The following is a 21,397-nucleotide window of genomic DNA, read 5'->3' as shown; positions in this document are numbered from 1 at the left end:
GTTAAGAGTTAGATTCTGTCTGCATAATGAATAATGACTAAGGGGTGCCAAAGTTCTCACAAAATTACTGGGAAATCTAGACAAATCCCTTTCCAATAAAAATGAGCACCCCTGGTGTCTAACAAGGCCTTTCAGAAAAAGAGTAAGGAGGAGAAATCTTGACATATAATTAGGGATAACAAAATTATCTATCATAGCTAGCTACATTAAATTATTCGACTTAAAGATTTTTGATACAAATAATTTCAGCGTGAATTTAGTTAAAATATATATTGAGTATGTGCCTTACTCTAGAGAGTATCATTTATCCAAAAGATTATATTATTTAACTACCTTTGGAATTGTAGTTGTTAATCATAAACTAAACCAAACTAAAAATAAAGTATACCACATGTGAAGCCATTCCAATGAATAAAACGATTTCTGAGTGAACTAGCCTGCTGTTCAAATTTGTTTATGGTTATGCTTCAGATACTATTTACCAAAATACTCCTGCAAGCACAATTTTTTTTTTAATTTGGTTGCGTCGGGTCTTAGTTGTGGCAGGCGGGCTCCTTAGTTGTGGCTCTCAGGCTCCTTAGTTGCGGCATGTGAACTCTTAGTTGCGGCATGTGGGATCTAGTTCCCAGACCAGGGATTGAACCCAGGCTCGCTGCATTGGGAGCGTGGAGGCTTAAACACTGTGCCACCAGGGAAGTACCCTGCAAGCACAATTTTTAAACACTTACCTTGGAGGTTTCCAGAACCCTGGAAACATTTCTGTTGGTTTAAAAAACAACCACAAAATAACAATTAAAAAACGCTTCTACTCCAGGCCATCTATAGCACACATTAAAAAATTCTGTAAAGAGGATTTTGAAACATAAATAGCTTTGTTATTCAGGAATTTCCAATTAGCCTGTACTTAAGAGTCTGCAAATTTAAACAAAAAGTGAGTATTGAGTAGAGATTATAATTTCAACAGATATTGGCTTAGATTTGAAATTTTGGGTACAAGTAGGAGGTAGTACATGTTGATAAATGGCAAGGTATTACAACTCATTCTAATACTATTGACCAACCTAAAAATATATAAAACACTCTTACACATTTTAGTTGACAGAGTAAAAAGTTTGCAAATAGCATCCCCAAAATCAACTGAAAAATTTGGGGGTTTAATTTTCCAATCTTCAAATAAGGGGGTTAGACTAGATGATTTATAAGGTCCCTTTTGTAACTCATAACAGTAAGTTCTTTCAGGAATGTTTCAGTCGAGGGGAGAAATAAACGCTGTCCTGGAGGGGAAAGATGTTGATGGTGCTGATGCTCTGTTCCGCACCTCCTTCCCGGCTTGAGTTCAGTGCAGTTCCGGGCTCACTGATCTCAACGGTTCCCATGTCTTGCTCTGCAGCTCTGCCTGAGGGCTTGCTGCAGCACCTTGAGAGCTTGCTCTGCTGAAAACAGGAGTAAACCAGTTTTTTGGGGCCAAGGGGGCAGGGTGGGAGGTAAAGTCACCAGGAGCAACCTTTAACTACTACGGAATGGGCATCCTTGGGAAAAGCAGCCCAGCCTCTTCATCATCTGGTGGGACAGTTCTGAAGCCTGCTCTTCACTGCCTCTCAGAGCGGGAGTGGGGGGAGGGTTTGAACCCCAGTTGCCCCCAGTAGTAATGTGCTCATTAACACATCCTTTAATGCCTCCCTCCCCCTTCCCAACCTCACTTTCTCCACCCTCTCACTTGTGCTTTCTGAAATCAATTGCTAGATAAACTACCTGCACCCTAAGTCCTCGCCTTGCTGTCTGTTTGGGGAGAATCTAAATTACCACAGTGATAGAGATAAATTATTTCATGTGCGCAGAAAAAACAGGGCAAGGGCACTTAAGATGACAGAAGGAGGGGGAGAGGACAGGAGCTCATACCAGGTGATTTTGCTCCGTTGAGTAACTAAAGAACAGTCATCCATCAAGGTGGAGCAGGAGTTGGAGAGGAAAGAAACAGTTTGTGAACCTGAAAAAGAGTGGGAAGGAATAGAGCAGCTGCTATAGAGAATGTGCCAGACTGTCAAGATACGTGAATAAAACGTTCATGGAACAGCAGAGAAACTAGATCACATTATCCATATCTTTTGATTCCATCCTAAGTTACCCTTAAACACCCCAACTTGACTTTGCCACTTGTGCTTTTGACCCCTTCTACTCCCTCCATTTTCCACAGAGCATCCAGAGGGATCTTTTAAAAATGGAAACCAGGTTGTGTTGATCTCTGATTCAAGATCATTGTTGTTCTGTTAGATCCAATTCTTCCCTCCTCTTCTGCAGTCTTGCTGCCCTTCAGCCACCCTGACCTGCTCTCATCTCTCAACTGCCAGAGTCATTTCTGCTATTGAGTCTGCCTGACGTGCTTTCCTCACCCAACCTCTATCTGCTTTGATTATCACTGAATATACAGAAACAAGCATATTGTCAGGCACATTGTCTTAACTTAATATATATTTGCTGAATCCGTGAATGAATAGCAATACAAGGCTTTGGTTGATGATGGATAAATAGTAATTTACTGAGGCACAACCTCTACATCATCTGATGTTTTGCTAGCAAAGAGAAGTAGACATTCGGAGACATGGAGAACAGTATGGCCATGATGATGGCCATTCTGACCGGTGTGAGATGATATCTCATTGTAGTTTTGATTTGCATTTCTCTAATGATTAATGATGTTGAGCATTCTTTCATGTGTCTGTTGGCAATCTGTATATCTTCTTTGGAGAAATGTCTATTTAGGTCTTCTGCCCATTTTTGGATTGGGTTGTTTGTTTTTTTGTTATTGAGCTGCATGAGCTGCTTGTAAATTTTGGAGATTAATCCTTTGTCAGTTGCTTCATTTGCAAATATTTTCTCCCATTCTGAGGGTTGTCTTTTGGTCTTGTTTATGGTTTCCTTTGCTGTGCAAAAGCTTTGAAGTTTCATTAGGTCCCATTTGTTTATTTGTGTTTTTATTTCCATTCCTCTAGGAGGTGGGTCAAAAAGGATCTTGCTGTGATTTATGTCATAGAGTGTTCTGCCTATGTTTTCCTCTAAGAGTTTGATAGTGTCTGGCCTTACATTTAGGTCTTTAATCCATTTTGAGCTTATTTTTGTATATGGTGTTAGGGAGTGTTCTAATTTCATACTTTTACATGTACCTGTCCAGTTTTCCCAGCACCGCTTATTGAAGAGGCTGTCTTTTCTCCACTGTATATGCTTGCCTCCTTTATCAAAGATAAGGTGACCATATGTGCGTGGGTTTATCTCTGGGCTTTCTATCCTGTTCCATTGATCTATGTTTCTGTTTTTGTGCCAGTACCAAACTGTCTTGATTACTGTAGCTTTGTAATATAATGTGAAGTCAGGGAGCCTGATTCCTCCAGCTCCATTTTTCGTTCTCAAGATTGCTTTGGCTATTCGGGGTCTTTTGTGTTTCCATACAAATTGTGAAATTTTTTGTTCTAGTTCTGTGAAAAATGCCAGTGGTAGTTTGATAGGGATTGCATTGAATCTGTAGATTGCTTTGGGTAGTCGAGTCATTTTCACAATGTTGATTCTTCCAATCCAAGAACATGGTATATCTCTCCATCTATTTGTATCATCTTTAATTTCTTTCATCAGTGTCTTATAATTTTCTGCATACAGGTCTTTTGTCTCCTTAGGTAGGTTTATTCCTAGATATTTTATTCTTTTTGTTGCAATGGTAAATGGGAGTGTTTTCTTAATTTCACTTTCAGATTTTTCATCATTAGTATATAGGAATGCAAGAGATTTCTGTGCATTAATTTTGTATCCTGCTACTTTACCAAATTCATTGATTAGCTCTAGTAGTTTTCTGGTAGCATCTTTAGGATTCTCTATGTATAGTATCATGTCATCTGCAAACAGTGACAGATTTACTTCTTCTTTTCCGATTTGGATTCCTTTTATTTCTTTTTCTTTTCTGATTGCTGTGACTAACACTTCCAAAACTATGTTGAATAATAGTGGTGAGAGTGGGCAACCTTGTCTTGTTCCTGATCTTAGTGGAAATGGTTTCAGTTTTTCACCATTGAGGACAATGTTGGCTGTGGGTTTGTCATATATGGCCTTTATTATGTTGAGGAAAGTTCCCTCTATGCCTACTTTCTGCAAGGCTTTTATCATAAATGGGTGTTGAATTTTGTCGAAAGCTTTCTCTGCATCTATTAAGATGATCATATGGTTTTTCTCCTTCAATTTGTTAATATGATGTATCACGTTGATTGATTTGCGTATATTGAAGAATCCTTGCATTCCTGGGAGAAACCCCACTTGATCATGGTGTATGATCCTTTTAATGTGCTGTTGGTTTCTGTTTGCTAGTATTTTGTTGAGGATTTTTGCATCTATGTTCATCAGTTATATTGGCCTGTAGTTTTCTTTCTTTGTGACATCTTTGTCTGGTTTTGGTATCAGGGCGATGGTGGCCTCGTAGAATGAGTTTGGGAGTGTTCCTCCCTCTGCTATATTTTGGAAGAGTTTGAGAATGATAGGTGTTAGCTCTTCTCTAAATGTTTGATAGAATTCACCTGTGAAGCCATCTGGTTCTGGGCTTTTGTTGGAAGATTTTTAATCACAGTTTCAATTTCAGTGCTTGTGATTGGTCAGTTCATATTTTCTATTTCTTCCTGGTTCAGTCTCGGCAGGTTGTGCATTTCTAAGAATGTGTCCATTTCTTCCAGGTTGTCCATTTTATTGGCATGGAGTTGCTTGTAGTAATCTCTCATGATCGTTTGTATTTCTGCAGTGTCAGTGGTTACTTCTCCTTTTTCATTTCTAATTCTATTGATTTGAGTCTTCTCCCTTTTTCTCTTGATGAGTCTGGCTAATGGTTTATCAATTTTGTTTATCTTCTCAAAGAACCAGCTTTTAGTTTTATTGATCTTTGCTATTGTCTCCTTCATTTCTTTTTCATTTATTTCTGATCTGATCTTTATGATTTCTTTCCTTCTGCTAGCTTTGGGTTTTTTTTTTTTGTTCTTCTTTCTCTAATTGCTTTAGGTGCAAGGTTAGGTTGTTTATTCGAGATATTTCTTGTTTCTTGATGTAGGCTTGTATTGCTATAAACTTCCCTCTTAGAACTGCTTTTGCTGCATCCCATAGGTTTTGGGTCATCATGTCTCCATTGTTATTTGTTTCTAGGTATTTTTTGATTTCCCCTTTGATTTCTTCAGTGATCACTTCGTTATTAAGTAGTGTATTGTGTAGCCTCCATGTGTGTGTATTTTTTACAAATCTTTTCCTGTAATTGATATCTAGTCTCATAACGTTGCAGTCGGAAAAGATACTTGATACGATTTCAATTTTCTTAAATTTACCAAGGCTTGATTTGTGACCCAAGATATGATCTATCCTGGAGAATGTTCCATGAGCACTTGAGGGGAATGTGTATTCTGTTGTTTTTGGGTGGAATGTCCTATAAATATCAATTAAGTCCATCTTATTTAATGTATCATTTAAAGCTTGTGTTTCCTTATTTCTTTTCATTTTGGATGATCTGTCCATTGGTGAAAGTGGGGTGTGAAAGTCCCCTACTATGATTGTATTACTGTCGATTTCCCCTTTTATGGCTGTTAGTATTTGCCTTATGTATTGAGATGCTCCTATGTTGGTTGCATAAATATTTACAATTGTTATACCTTCTTCTTGGATCGATCCCTTGATCATTATATAGTGTCCTTCTTTGTCTCTTATAATAGTCTTTATTTTAAAGTCTATTTTGTCTGATATGAGAATTGCTACTCCAGCTTTCTTTTGACTTCCATTTGCATGGAATATCTTTTTCCATCCCCTCACTTTCAGTCTGTATGTGTCCCTAGGTCTGAAGTGGGTCTCTTGTAGACAGCATATATATGAGTCTTGTTTTTGTATCCATTCAGCCAGTCTGTCTTTTGGTGGGAGCATTTAATTCATTTACGTTTAAGGTAATTATTGATATGTATGTTCCTATTCCCATTTTCTTAAATGTTTTGGGTTTGTTATTGTAGGTGTTTTCCTTCTCTTGTGTTTCTTGCCTAGAGAAGTTCCTTTAGCATTTGTTGTAAAGCTGGTTTGGTGGTGCTGAACTCTCTCAGCTTTTGCTTGTCTGTAAAGATTTTAATTTCTCCATCAAATCTGAATGAGATCCTTGCTGGGTAGAGTAATCTTGGTTGTAGGTTTTCCTCCTTCATCACTTTAAGTATATCCTGCCACTCCCTTCTGGCTTGCAGAGTTTCTGCTGAAAGATCAGCTGTTAACCTTATGGGGATTCCCTTGTGTGTTACTTGTTGTTTTTCCCTTGCTGCTTTTAATATGTTTTCTTTATATTTAATTTTTGATAGTTTGATTAATATGTGTCTTGGTGTGTTTCTCCTTGGATTTATCCTGTATGGGACTCTCTGTTCTTCCAGGACTTGATTAACTATTTCCTTTCCCATATTAGGGAAGTTTTCAACTATAATCTCTTCAAATATTTTCTCAGTCCCTTTCTTTTTCTCTTCTTCTTCTGGGACCCCTATAATTCGAATGTTGGTGTGTTTAATATTGTCCCAGACGTCTCTGAGACTGTCCTCGGTTCTTTTCATTCTTTTTTCTTTATTCTGCTCTGCAGTAGTTACTTCCACTATTTTATCTTCCAGGTCGCTTACCCGTTCTTCTGCCTCAGTTATTCTGCTATTGATCCCTTCTAGAGTATTTTTAAGTTCATTTATTGTGTTGTTCACCACTGTTTGTTTGCTCTTTAGTTCTTCTAGGTCCTTGTTAAACGTTTGTTGTATTTTCTCCATTCTATTTCCAAGATTTTGGATCATCTTTACTCTCATTATTCTGAATTCTTTTTCAGGTAGACTGCCCATTCCCTCTTCATTTGTTTGGTCTGGTGGGTTTTTACCTTGCTCCTTCATCTGCTGTGTGTTCCTCTGTCTTCTCATTTTGCTTATCTTACTGTGTTCGGGGTCTCCTTTTTGCAGGCTGCAGGTTTGTAGTTCCCGTTGTTTTTGGTGTCTGTCCCCAGTGGCTAAGGTTGGTTCAGTGGGTTGTGTAGGCTTCCTGGTGGAGGGGACTAGTGCCTGTGTTCTGGTGGATGAGGCTGGATCTTGTCTTTCTGGTGGGCATGTCCACGTCTGGTGGTGTGTTTTGGGGTGTCTGTGGCCTTATTATGATTTTAGGCAGCCTCTCTGCTAATGGGTGGGGTTGTGTTCCTGTCTTGCTAGTTGTTTGGCATAGGGTGTCCAGCACTGTAGCTTGCTGGTCGTTGAGTGAAGCTGGATCTTGATGTTGAGATGGAGATCTCTGAGAGATTTTCACCATTTGGTATTACGTGGAGCTGGGAGGTCTCTTGTGGACCAGTGTCCTGAAGTTGGCTCTCCCACCTCAGAGGCACAGCCCTGATGCCTGGCTGGAGCACCAAGAGCCTTTCATCCACAGGGCTCAGAATAAAAGGGAGAAAAAATAGAAAGAAAGAAAGAGGATAAAATAAAATAAAATAAAGCTATTATAATAAAAAATAAGAAAAAAAATTATTAAGACAAAATTTATTAAGTAAAAAATTTTTTTTAAATTTTTTAAAATGAATTTATTTTTTATAATAAAAAATAAGAAAAAAATTATTAAGAAAAAATTTATTAAGAAAAATTTTTTTTAATTTTTTAAAATAAAAAATAAAAAAATTATTAAGAAAAAATTTTTTTTAATTTTTTAAAATAAAAATTAAGGAAAAAATTATTAAGAAAAAAATTTTTTAAGTTAAAAAAAAAAAAAAAAAACGGACGGACCGAACCCTAGGACAAATGGTGAAAGCAAAGCTATACAGACAAAATCTCACCCAGAAGCATACACATACACTCACCAAAAAAGGAAAATATATCCTGCTCCCAAAGTCCACCTTCTGAATTTGGGATGATTCGTTGTCTATTCAGGTATTCAACAGATGCAGGTACATCAAATTGTTTGTGGAGATTTAATCTGCTGCTCCTGAGGCTGCTGGGAGAGATTTCCCTTTCTCTTCTTTCTTCCCACAGCTCCCGGGGTTCAGCTTTGGATTAGGCCCCGCCTCTGCGTGTAGGTCGCCTGAGGGCGCCTGTTCTTCGCTCACACAGGACGGGGTTAAAGGAGCAGCTGCTTCTCTGGCTCACTCAGGCGGGGGTGGGGGGTGGGGAGGGAGGGGTTCGTAGGCGGGGCGAGCCTGGGGCGGCAGAGGCCGGCGTGACGTTGCACCAGCCTGAGGGCGCCATGTGTTCTCCTGGGTAAGTTGTCCCTGGATCACGGGACCCTGGCAGTGGCGGGCTGCACAGCCTCCCGGGATGGGAGGTGTGGAGAGTGACCTGTGCTCGCACACAGGCTTCTTGGTGGCAGCAGCAGCAGCGGCCTTAGCGTCTCATGCCCGTCTCTGGGGTCCGTGCTGATAGCCGCGGCTCGCCCCGTCTCTGGAGCTCGTTTAGGCGGCGCTCTGAATCCCCTCTCCTCGCGCACCGCGAAACAAAGAGGCAAGAAAAAGTCTCTTGCCTCCTCGGCAGCTCCAGACCTTTTCCCGGACTCCCTCCCGGCTAGCTGTGGTGCACTAGCCCCTTCAGGCTGTGTTCACGCCGCCAACCCCAGTCCTCTCCCTGGGATCCAAACGAAGCCCGAGCCTCAGCTCCCAGCCCCGCCTGCCCCTGCGGGTGAGCAGACAAGCCTCTCGGGCTGGTGAGTGCTGGTCGGCGCCGAGCCTCTGTGCGGGAATCTCTCCGCTTTGCCCTCCGCACCCCTGTGGCTGCGCTCTCCTCCGTGGCTCCGAAGCTCCCCCCTCCGCCACCCGCCGTCTCCGCCCGCGAAGGGGCTTCCTAGTGTGTGGAAACCTTTCCTCCTTCACGGCTCCCTCCCACTGGTGCAGGTCCCGTCCCTATTCTTTTGTCTCTGTGTTTTCTTTTTTCTTTTGCCCTACCCAAATACGTGGGGAGTTTCTTGCCTTTTGGGAAGTCTGACGTCTTCTGCCAGCGTTCAGTGGGTGTTCTGTAGGAGCAGTTCCACGTGTAGATGTATTTCTAATGTATCTGTGGGAAGGAAGGTGATCTCCGCGTCTTACTCTTCCGCCATCTTGCCCAGACCCCGGTAGTAGTCCTTTTAGTGGGAAGCCCTTCCAGATCAGTGAAGAAGCATGCTGAGAAAACTCGAACAGTAAATGTAACATATTGTTGTGGATAAGGAGATTGATCTAAATGAAGTAAAAGTTAGTGTTGTAAAGTGATGTGACACAAGGACAAATAGACAAGTTGGCTTGGTTAATGTAATACCCATGATGCAAGAAAAGCTATGCTGAGATGGCTCAGGAATCCTAATTGCAAGGAACTTTGGAGGGCAGCATATCAGGTTATCACATGCCAAAAATATTTCATTTCAGAGACTTTAGTTTTCTCATTAATTTTATCACTAATCCATTCATTTTCAAAATGTATTTTAGGATTTCTCATCAGGTCGACTTTAAAGCTTATATGCAGATGAAGTTTTCTTTTCCTAGCACCGAGTAAGGCAGTTGGTCCTATTTTGTGCTTAAGAGTGAAGCAAGCTTATGTTGGCTCTGCAAGCAGGATTATTAAATAACCAATTACTATTCAGACCGTGTTACATTCCTTAAAACTACTCAAGCAAGAGTCTTGAACTTGTTCAACCTGAGCACATCTGATATCCTCAGCCAAGTAGGGGATGTAAATTAGAGAGCTTCTGGCTTTACTAGGGTGGAATCAAGCATACCTTTTCCCCTTAGGACTCTATGACTAATGACCTGAATTGTCTAAATTTCAAGAGTAGTCAGGTCTCCAATGGTAAGCTTGCTTCATAGTTTCTGCTTCTGTTTTGTCCCATAATATCTGATGGCACAAAGGATATTTTGCATACAAATTTCAGCAAGTTGAGATAATCCTTTCTAAATGGATTTTCTTTCCATATTCTATTAGGGTATGATTCCAGACATCCTAGAAATGTTTTCGTGATAAAAGTTTCAGATTCTCAGTGACACGTGGAAATTATAGAAGAAGTACGTAATGGTTTTATAACCAGGACACGTGGGAGGAGGTCTAACTCCCATGCTTATTTGTGTACCTTTGAGGCTGTCATTCATCCTCAGCGGGTCTCAATTTTCACATCTAAAACAGAATAGATCTTAAATGTTCTCACCACACACACACACACACACACACACACACACACACACACAAATGGTAACTATGTGAGGTGATGGATATGTTAACCAACCTTATCATGGTAATCATTTCACAGTATATACACGTATCACATCATCACGTTGTATACCTTAAACTTACACAGTGTTATGTGTCAAGTGTAACTCAACAAAGCTGGAAAAAAATAACGAAAAACTGGCATAATAACGATCTTTTCCTGACTACTTTCAGTAATTTCAGGATCAAGTAAGATAAAACAGGGGAATCCCCCGGCGGTCCAGTGGTTAGGACTCAGCACTTCCACTGCAGGGGCCGCAGGTTTGATCCCTGGTCGAGGAACTAAGATCCCGCATGCCGCACAGCCAAAATAATAATAATAATAATAATAATAATATAAAACATAAGTGCAAGAAAGTAAAATATAATGATAAATATGAGTTACTTTTTAATAACAGTGTTTTTAATAACTATGTAACCAAAATTCATGATCCAAGGCCTTTAGCTGATTGGCTGTATAATTCTCAAATCTAGTAGAATCAGCTGAGTGATACGAATCCTCTCAGAATACTGTATTGACTATGCACTATTAAAGGTTTGAGGTGCGTTGTCTTTATCTATATTCTCAGCATAAAATATTCTCTCTTACAGGCCAGTTCACTCACTCTCCCCTGTCTTGCTGGGCTCTTTCTTTCTTTCTGGAATTTTCTGCCTCTACTCGTTTTGGTTCTAAACTATTCCCATCTTCAAAAATCTATTCGAGTGTTAAAGCTACCACAGCGCTTTCTCTAACTGCTTCAAACCTCACTTCATTCTGTGAACTTTCGTTCCACATAATCATTTCTACCCAGTTTCTCAATTTAATTACTTGTTAATTACTTCCTGTGGATTTTCTTTGATTCTGTAACTTTTTATAAAGTTCTTGAGAGCAGGTGCTATGTTTTATATTCCCTTTTAAATACCCCAGTAGGTATTCTCCATGTTTGTGATTCATTGTTTACAAAACAGTAAGGACCAGATAATATATTTCTAAACACTATGTGACTAATATTGTGTCCATAGAAATATTTCCTCTGATAACCATATATTTATCATATTTACCTATTCTTGAGGCACAGTCCAAAAAAGGGAACATCCTTCTACTGTAATGCCTTTTGTTTGGGAGATCCCCTGTTACATTTGTATTAAAAAGAAAATATCTGTCCCTTTGTCTGTGATGGAAAAGTGTGTCATTTCTGGCTTTGACTGCAGTATAATATGTTCTAGCTTTCTATCACTTGAGAAAAATTAAATATATGTGGAATGAATATCTCAGAAGAAAGTATCTATTTGTTATGGTTGCTAAAAATAATATGGTTGCTTTGTATGGATTTCGTAAATTTATTCAACAAATATGTAGTAATAAGCATGAATGAGAAAAGGCATATTCTCATCATATAATCATTGTTGATACTGAGGTTGAGTTTTCCTATGTATTTTCACTGCTCAGGCTAAATGAAAGTGTGTGTTGTGGAATGAATGATTCCTGAATATCCAAATGAGGTGGGTCTCTTTGTCATAAATATTTGCAGTTTTCCCATATAGTGGTTGCTATTAAGTTACAGAGTCTTCAGGGGAACTTTATGACATGGGCTGACAGGTCTGGCATAATTAATACCAATGCGCCCCCCTGGTTTGATCATTCTTCCCTGGGAACAGGAATCTGGGGATGTTGAGGTTATACTCTCACATAAGTGAGTTACAAACACAGATCCTATTAATAAAACACAGATTCGACTTTTTGAGTGAGCTACCGTTACACACCTATGAAAATACAATATTACGTATTTTTGCATAATAATGGTTTCTACATTTTATTTTCAACTTGATAAAATAAACTTGTTAATTTGAGTCAGCAGGTTCTTATGTTACTTGTTTCTCTTCTCTCGCTTTGCTTATGCTCTTCTGGTGGGATCTGGACTTTCATTTTAACAAGCTTACTGTACAAGAGACTTTTATTTTCAAAATAAAGAGTGCTAGAGGCAACTGTAGGTAGAAATACAAAACGTGAACATGCTAAAGGGTTTTAACTTTTACCTACACATTTCTTGGAATAGTATTTAAATTGTATTTTCAGGATTATATTGGCATGTATTCCAAATACGCCATAATGGATATTAGGGGAAAACAAATATTGTACTTTAAATATTTCTAAAATATATTTTGTTTTGATCATGTTTCATAGAATTCCATTATATTTATAGCATAAGCTATGTTTTACTGTTTTGAAGTATAAATTTAAAGACTAAGGTGTCACCATTGGCAAGTTATTCATCCACCTGTGAGACTGTCTACTGTTTAGTCATTTTAAATTATCTAATATTCTGTAAGAGGCAGTTTACTCTTCTCATTGCATTACATAGGCATCATGTTAAAATGCAATATGTACATGTGGTAACTGCTTTTAAGAAAAAAAAACTCCATGAATCACTCTTGTAACAGTTGGAATTAAATTCATTAACCAAAATAATACCATGCTTCATCTTTTAAATTTTGCTTCCTTAGCATCTGGTCCTTAGTCTGCCTAATTGCATTATAATGGCTCTGTGTTGCAACAGATGCTAGAAGATTTTTTTTTCAAGAATGATAATTTTGTTTCATATTTTGGAATACCTGCTTTGCAGTTGTCATTCCTATTTACTAGAACCAGAAGGAGAACAAACCTGGTTCTTTCTTCACTTGAAAAGCATTAAAAGCTCAACTTTGTTCAAAGATCAAGAACTCTGTATTTTTCACATTAAAAACTATTTCTTCGCAATTAGCTTGTTGAGTACTGCACTTCTGGTTCTGAGATCAAAAGTAATGATTAGCCATGAAATGACTGATAGAATGCCTAGAATTTTCTTTTTTGTGTGTATGTAGTTAATATTCTTACTTTTAAATGTTGAATGAATTATATTTATTGGCGCAATGCAATGAGCTAGTCTCTTTTGGTGATTATAATAAAGTCTTATGAGGAAGAGTCAATTTTTTAGGATAATATAGATAATCATAATTCAGGCAGCCTCTGATCAAGTTATACCATAAGGATCCTTCAGCATATTTTACCAGAATCTTATTTTTTTCCTCAAAGAGGATAGGCTGATGTATTTCCTGTTATGCTGCAAATTTGTTATTGTTACTGAAAAAGCCTATTTTCTTCTTCAAGCAATTATCTATTAATGTCTTTAATGTTAATAAGCAGCATAGCATTGTGAAATCTCTTTGAAATTTTCTGAATTTAGAAATAACCTTCAGGAAGTTGAAAATAGACTCATTTTAATTCTGTAATAGTGGAAATTATTATATTGTATTATATACATATTATATATGTGTATATATGTTACATATATTTGGCAAATGTTTGAGGTATTTATTTTATATAGTTGTTTTTTGTAGTAGTATACAGACTTGTAGTATTGTTGGAATTGTGTCATTAAAACACTCTAAGAGAAATGACATTTGTCATTTTGTTTATCCTCTAATTTGATTAAGTTGAAGAGTCACCTACAGCTGTACCAACTTTTAAAAATAAAACAGGTTAAAGATGAAAAATTAATCATAGATTATTTGTTTATATGATATCAGGCATCAGGCTTTTGGGAGACATCCAAATGATAGGCTCATTTTTTCCCCTGAGTATTGGGCAGGATTCTTAATATAATAAAATAGCCACAAGTCAGGAAATGGAGTGGGTTTTTTTTTGTTTTTTTTTTTCTTTCTCACCTTCACTACCTAATAGTGGAATGCCCTTCGATGTGCCACTTAATATTGTTGGTGTCAGAGCCTTCCATTTGAAAGGCAGAAATTAGTGATACTTGTCTCCCATTTTCAGGAGGTATTGTAGAGACGGCTTAGATTCTGTGATTAGAGCTTTAAGCTCCCTGGGAAGTGTTTCTGAGTATCAGGGCATTATCAGTTGCATTAGCAACATCTTCATGGTTGTCTCTTCACTTTGGGGAAAGTAGAGAAAAATACAACAAACACAAATTGCTTAGTCACAGATGCTTTTTAATTTTAATTTGCAAGCTTCTATGTCTAAGAAAAAGAATATATGTAGCACCATGTATGGTGACAGATTGAATTGAAAATATCAAATGTCTTCATGTGTTGTGATGTGGTAAGGGCAATGATAAGATCAGCATCCAAACCTTCAAAACACAATTCAGCCACCATTCGATAAACTTTGTGGCATGCTTGGATTGTGCCAGTGCTTCTTTTCTGTACTGAAGACACAAAAATGAACAAATCAGAAACTGTGCCCTTAAGACCATAGAGTCAAATGACAGAATTCTTAATCTGGAGTCCACAAAGCAGGACAGGAGAAAAAGTGCATCTTTATTTAACCTTTAACTGAAAATTAACATTTTTCCCCAATTATGAAGGTAGGCAACGTACTACAGTCTTAGCAGTGTCTATGAATTTATCACCAATATTGTTATATCAAATCCTAGCTGTAGTAGATATTTTGAAAGATCATTTATATTCACTACTACTTTGCATTTTTATTAATGATTATAACTTCAACCAGTGTATTAATAATCACATATAATATATTCCTATGTTTAATATTTGATAACTGTATTATAATTAATTTCCTTCCTATCCCCATATGATTTTTTTCTTTTTAATTTATGCATTTAAAAACATTCTGGGAAGTGTTCCATATGCTTCACCAGATGCCAAAGGGAACCATAGCACAAAAATAGTTAAGAACACCATGTCTAGAAGAGACGCAGGCAAATGCGTATAATACCATGATACAGAAAGATAATAGAGGCACATACCAGTTGCTGTGAAATTGGGTATGACTCTACCGGCCAGGAGACCTGGGACGGCAGTGTTTGATTTGGTCTTGAAGCAAGTGTAATCATTTCATTAGTGGTAACGTGTGAGAGAGGGCATTCTGAAAAAGAGAAAAGTAGGTGCAAAACACCTAGTGAGAGCATGCAGGCTCAGGGAACAGAGGGCAGCTTAGTGTGCCAATGTAAAAAATGTCTCTTTCTTTACTATTTGGGGGTGTCCTGTGCTGTTTCCATTTATCAGTCTGTAGAATTCTATTTGCCAAATCATTTTTATTAATCATTAGTGAGGAGAAACTATGCTCTGGCTTTTTACTTTAACTGACCATATTTTATAAAGAGTAACATCGTAGACAACAGCAGGAAACATCAAAGAAGAGATCAAAGCTGTGTCAGCTTTTTAAACCTCTCATTGTTTCAATCAACATCTACCTGTAAGCGGAAAAAAAGGAGATGAATCTGTTTTACCTTCCCAATTTATCGTCAAGTTTTCAGACAATGATCAGTCACTTTTCTGGTCTATGGGCCATAATTGGCTACCGTTAAATCTCAAGAGACTGAACCACATAACTGGAATAATTTTTTTAAACACCCACAGGGTCAGTCTTCACTTATAGTGGTCAAAGGCAGCTTTATTTGCCATGCCCAGACTTTCTACATTTGTGCCTTATCTGGATTTCTCGAAGAAATGTCCAGGTGACTGTCTAGGTGATAATGAAGTTCTCCAGAGAAGCAGCCATGATTTCAAGAAAGTAAAGAAAAAAGTAAGATAGTCTATTTAAACTGTTTCCTTTTCTAGACAATTTTGCTAGACAATTCCTTGTTGAGTGAGAGGGTTCATTGTCTTCTCTTTTTTATTTTATTTTATTTTACTTTATTTTATTGTGGTAAGAACACTTAATAGGCGATCTCCCCTCTTACCAAATATTTAAGTGTGCAATGCAGTATTGTTAACCATAGGTACAGTGTTGTACTGCAGATCTCTAGAGCTTATTGATCTTGCTTAACTGAACTTTATACCCATTGATTAGTAACTCCTCATTTCCCCTTTCCCCCAGCCCCTGGCAACCACCATTCCTCTCTTTGATTCTGTGAATTTGACTACTATAGATACCTCATTTAAGTGGAATCATGCAGTATTTGTCGTTCTGTGACTGACTTATTTCACTTAGCGTAATATCCTCCAGCTTCCTCCATGTTGTAGCAAATGGCAGGATTTCTTTCCTTTTTTAAGGCCGAATAATATTCCATTGTATATATTCCACATTTTCTTTATCCATGCATTTGTCTGTGGATATTTAGTTTATTTACACATCTTGACTATTGTGAATAGTGATGCTAAGGACATGGGAGTGTAGCTATCTCTTCAAAATCCTGATTTCAGTTCTTTTGGATAAATACCCAGAAGTGGGTTTGTTGGATCATATGGTAATTCTATTTACTTCCACACGGTTTTCATAGTGACTGCACCATTTTGCATTCTTACCAACATTGTACAATTTCTCCACATTCTCGCCAACCCTTATTGTCTCTTGTTTCTTTGATAATAGCTATCCTGACAGATATGAGGTGATGTCTCATTGTGGTTATGATTTGCATTTCCCTGATGATTAGTGACATTGAGCATGTTTTCATATGCCAGTTAGCCATTTGTATGTCTTTGGAGAAATATCTATTCAAGTCATTTGCCCATTTTTCATTTAGGTTTTTAGATATTTTTGCTATTGAGTTGTAGTTTTTCCTTATATATTTTAGAGACTAACCCCTGTAGGATACGTGGTTTACAAATATTTCCTCCCATTCCATAGGATTCAAACAACTCTTCCAATAATTCTCTATAAGACTATTTTTACTAGCCTTGCTTTCAAACAGGAATCTGCAAAGACCTGAATTGACACTAGTTAACCAATCTAAAATTGCATTTGAAGCTAAATAGTTATGTACAATTTCCCCAAAAAAGCATGGGGATATTTTGTAAAGTGTTTGAAGTGAGGAAATTTAATATTCCAGAATGAAATAACAACAAATCAAAATATATAACACATTTAACTATAGTCAAACAAACCATAATTAGGCTCATTTATGTCATTGGTAGTATAAATTGGATATATATCTACTTTTAAATTTTTAAGTAGCCAACAAAATTGATAATATAATCATGAATATAATTTTCATTTAAGGGTATGAGCTTTAAAATTGAACAAACTTATGTTTAAATCACTTCTTAAATGTGTAATCCTATATAAAATTTTCAGCTATCTGAGCTTCAGTTTTCTCATCTGTGAAGTTGAACTGAAAAAAAAAAAAAACTAATAAAATTAACATAGGGACTAATTGTACTGAAATGTATATTTGATATTTTGTAAGTGCTTCAAAAATAGTATTCATTCTAATTACTTATTGTCATTGATGAAAACTTATTATTGTTGGTAAAACAATATATTGTTGATATAATAGCCAGCATAATATTGCTTCTTAATAAATCAATCAACTTGGCTTTCTTCCTTTACTTTCCAATAAACAACTTTTTAAAAAGTCATTATCTTCCATCAATAAAAATATTATTTTATTAAATTTGGAGGTTAGTTTCATTTTAAAAAAAATGTTTCCAGATAAAAAAGTATACTTTGAAATTCAGATGCATTTAATTTAAATTCATCACTAATTTCTAAAGACCCTGGATTTATGACATGAACACAATAATTATAGTTTTTGCTGAATGAATGAAAAAATGATTCTTTAGGAACTTGACTCTCCTCCACTACAGTTAATGCTTCCTTTAACGTGTTACAAATTCTGTTGCTTTGTTCTCATTTCTATTATAAATGCAATTTTGTTACTTTGCATGTGAATCACCATGCATAAATTCATAGTCAATATGGGATTTTAAATAATCATTACCATGGAATTTATACTTACTTAAGTGTCATTTCCCTTGGTTGGAGTTTATGAATTTCTAAATTAAAATAAAAAATGTTGAGTTAAATTTAGCATCAATGCTCCCCTATACTGTTTTCACATCTCCTGCTTCCTTTTCTTATAAACTTTGTTAAATATGTCTTGACAGCAATTGGTATTTATTCCTGCCCCCTTGGCATTTATGATGCTTTAACTTCCTTTTGAAAGCTTTCCTTTTGATGCATTTTGACTTAATTCCTTCTTCTGCTGTGACATCTACCTGACTTTTGCCAAACCTTTTAGCCACTTGCTGCCTATAAGAACAGACATTTTAAAAAGTTGCAATTGGAGCTATGGATAAGGCTTTAATATAATAATTTTTAGCTACTGTTCATTTTGGTTGGGGGTAGGGAAAAGAGTTTAAACATTTAAAAATAGGTTACCTTTTAAATTTATATTTAGCTCTGATGATTAGAAGAGGATTCACCTTTGAAACTGAAAAGTAGATTCTGGTCTCTGACTTGAGAGTGTTCACGTTGTCTTTGAGAACAACCACTATTTTAGATTTGGACTTCTATTTCCCTGGGTTGTGAATTTTAGCCAATTTTATAAATTCTCTTTTCTTATGTGAGCCTCTGTAATTGATTTAGGAATGATTCAATGCCTAAACATAAAAGTATTATTCTAAGACAAAAATGCTATGCTATTATTTAAAAGTATAAATAGCATATAGTTCTGGGCTAAAATAAAACCTTGTTTAAGTGAGCTAACTCATTTAGAATTTATATAGTATGATCAGATTCTAGGAGGAATTTACCTGTGAAAGGAGTCTGTTAAGTAAATCAATAGTGTATTCATGATTCAAGAAATTATATAAACTCAATGGGCTCTATCAATTCTTCTTTTGTCAAAAACAATTGATATTCTGCTCTTAAATTACTCTCATTTATATTGTTCCCCTGACGATATAATTAATCATCAGTTAGGTTCACCTAATTTGAATTACCATTTTGTTCTTAGGAAAAAAATAACTCAAGAGATAATGATTTACTACTTGTTTATTATGTTTACTATTAATTTTATGTATTAATTTTATTTATTTAAACTTGCCTGAATTACAAAAGTTTTACTATGAAATCACATTTTCTGCAGTACTCTTTTAGTGATTCCTTGTATTTCTGAGTTTATGATTTTACACATAATGGCTCAGAGAAAAAAACAAGGCATAAGTAATTATACTTCTCTTTGAGTCTGTTATAGAAATATTAATACATCGAAAGACTCCAAGACTAAAACTTAATTTAAAAAAGAAATTAAATTAACGTCCAAAATTCATAGGAATTCTGGCCATGTTTGATATCATGATGCTAGAAGAATGTCTTACTCATAATTAATATTACTGGATTTTTTCTTGTATGCTAAATTTTAAAAGATATCATTAGTTACCAAACACCCTCATCCCTTTGTCCTCCGCAAAAGAACTCTGATTTTCTTCAGATATACATCCATACTATTTGGTAGTAATCTTCAGGGGAGAAAGGACCCTACCCCCTAGTCACAGGAAATGAATCATACTTTGTTTATTCCATTTATGTGTTCCCATACCCCTTGCCATTCATAGGTTTCAGTATGGAATGGATTGCATTTGGGGCTAATAAACCATGAGGCAAGTTTTTCTTACTAATGAAAAAGGATCACTTAACACGTATATGGTTGTACTTCAGTTCAAGATAGATATATAGATATATATCTTGTGTGTGTGTGTATATGTATGTATATATCTTGATTATACATATCTTGATTATATATGTGTACATATCTTGATTATATACAAATTATACACGTAATTTCAAATGTAGAATGTCTACTGAATCATCTGTGATTCAGTAAGTATTTACTGACCTCTTATTAGATAGTTAGAATGGACTCTGGATCTGAACAAATATACAATGTATAGTAACACATTCTAGTTGAATAGATAAGGCAATCACAGAAATAAATTACTATTATTATTTGTTCTCTCGCTTTGGGAAGACTTTAATCCTAGCATTGAATACAATACTTTTTTTTAAAACTAAAATCTCGGGTGGGAGGGAGGGAGACGCAAGAGGGAAGAGATATGGGGATATATGTATATGTATAACTGATTCACTTTGTTATAAAGCAGAAACTAGCACACCATTGTAAAGCAGTTATACTCCAATTAAGATGTTAAAAAAAGTAAAATAAAATAAAATAAAATAAAACTAAAATCTCCATTTCTTTTTTTTAAAAATATTTTATTTATTTATTTATTTATTTATTTATTTATTTATTTATGACTGTGTCGGGTCTTAGTTGCAACACGCAGGCTCTTTGTTGCGGCGCATGGGCTTCTCTCTAGTTGCGGCGTGCAGGCTTCTCTCTAGTTGTGGCACGTGGGCTCCAGAGCACGTGGGCTCTGTAGTTGTGCATGCAGGCTCCAGAGCACGTGGGCTCTGTAGTTTGCAGCACACAGGCTCTCTAGTTGAGGCACATGGGCTCAGTAGTTGCAGCATGTGGGCTTAGTTGCCCTGCGGCATGTGGGATCTTAGTTCCCCAACCAGGGGTCAAACCCATGTGCCCTGCATTGGAAGGCAGATTCTTCACCACTGGGCCACCAGGGAAGTCCCAGAATCTCCATTCTAAGAAGTGATTTGATGAGAAAATATTTGAGAATTTATTTGATGAGAAAAAATTTAACTATACAAGTAGTTAATGAGAACTTTTTCAAATAACATTGTCTTTAGTTCCTTGAAATCCAATATATTATACTCAGTGAAGTGTAACACCTGAGTTTTTTAAGTAGAATATTATAATAAAACTGTTAGGCTTCTTAATATCCCTTCTTTGGGGGTTTCTTACATAGAAAAATTTAAGAGTATGCTATTGAAGCATACCACATTTTCTGAAAATTATATTAAAAAGAATTATTTTAGTGAATAAATTTTAGAACCAAGTCAAGGAAGTAATAGAGGGAATATTCTTTTATTTCAAAGAGAAAAAAAGGCCCATTGTGACAAGCAACAAATTTGAACTAAATTAAATATGACCCTTAGAAATAGTCTATGAAGTCCCATGAATCTAGAGAACAATGGTTATTTTACTGTCTTAGAAAAGTTTAGGAAGCTTGGATTTGAATTCAGACCTGGACTTGAACCTCTAGTCTCAACTTTTAAATAGTTCCAAATAAACATTGAAAATCTTCTTTGAAAGTTTATTCAAAGTAGAAAGATAATTTGAGTACTAAGGTGATGGAAAAGTAAATTTATATCATCTGAAACATCTTCAATTACCTTAATTTGAGTCATTTTTTAAATAGGTTTACTAAAACAAAAAAAAATCTAGTTTATGAGTATAACTAAAAGAAAGGATGGGAGGAAGGGAAGGAGGGAGGTAGGAAGGAAGAAAGAAAAAAGATTTGCGACAATACCATTTTTTTCATGTCTGTCATTTACTTCCTCAATTTTAGGAAGGTGAATAAACATTTATTAATTATAATACATG

At 36.3% G+C, this 21,397-nt stretch overlaps 1 protein-coding gene across 6 annotated transcripts in view; it reads left to right on the top strand.

Moving 5' to 3' along the window:
- Nucleotides 1-21,397, top strand: part of DMD (dystrophin) — a 2,476,968-nt gene that overhangs the window by 463,574 nt on the left and 1,991,997 nt on the right. The window lies entirely within an intron of this gene.

This window comes from Balaenoptera ricei, chromosome X, assembly GCF_028023285.1.
Source record: "Balaenoptera ricei isolate mBalRic1 chromosome X, mBalRic1.hap2, whole genome shotgun sequence".
Classification (NCBI taxonomy): Eukaryota; Metazoa; Chordata; class Mammalia; order Artiodactyla; family Balaenopteridae; genus Balaenoptera; species Balaenoptera ricei.
This window is presented reverse-complemented; position numbering and strand designations above follow the sequence as displayed.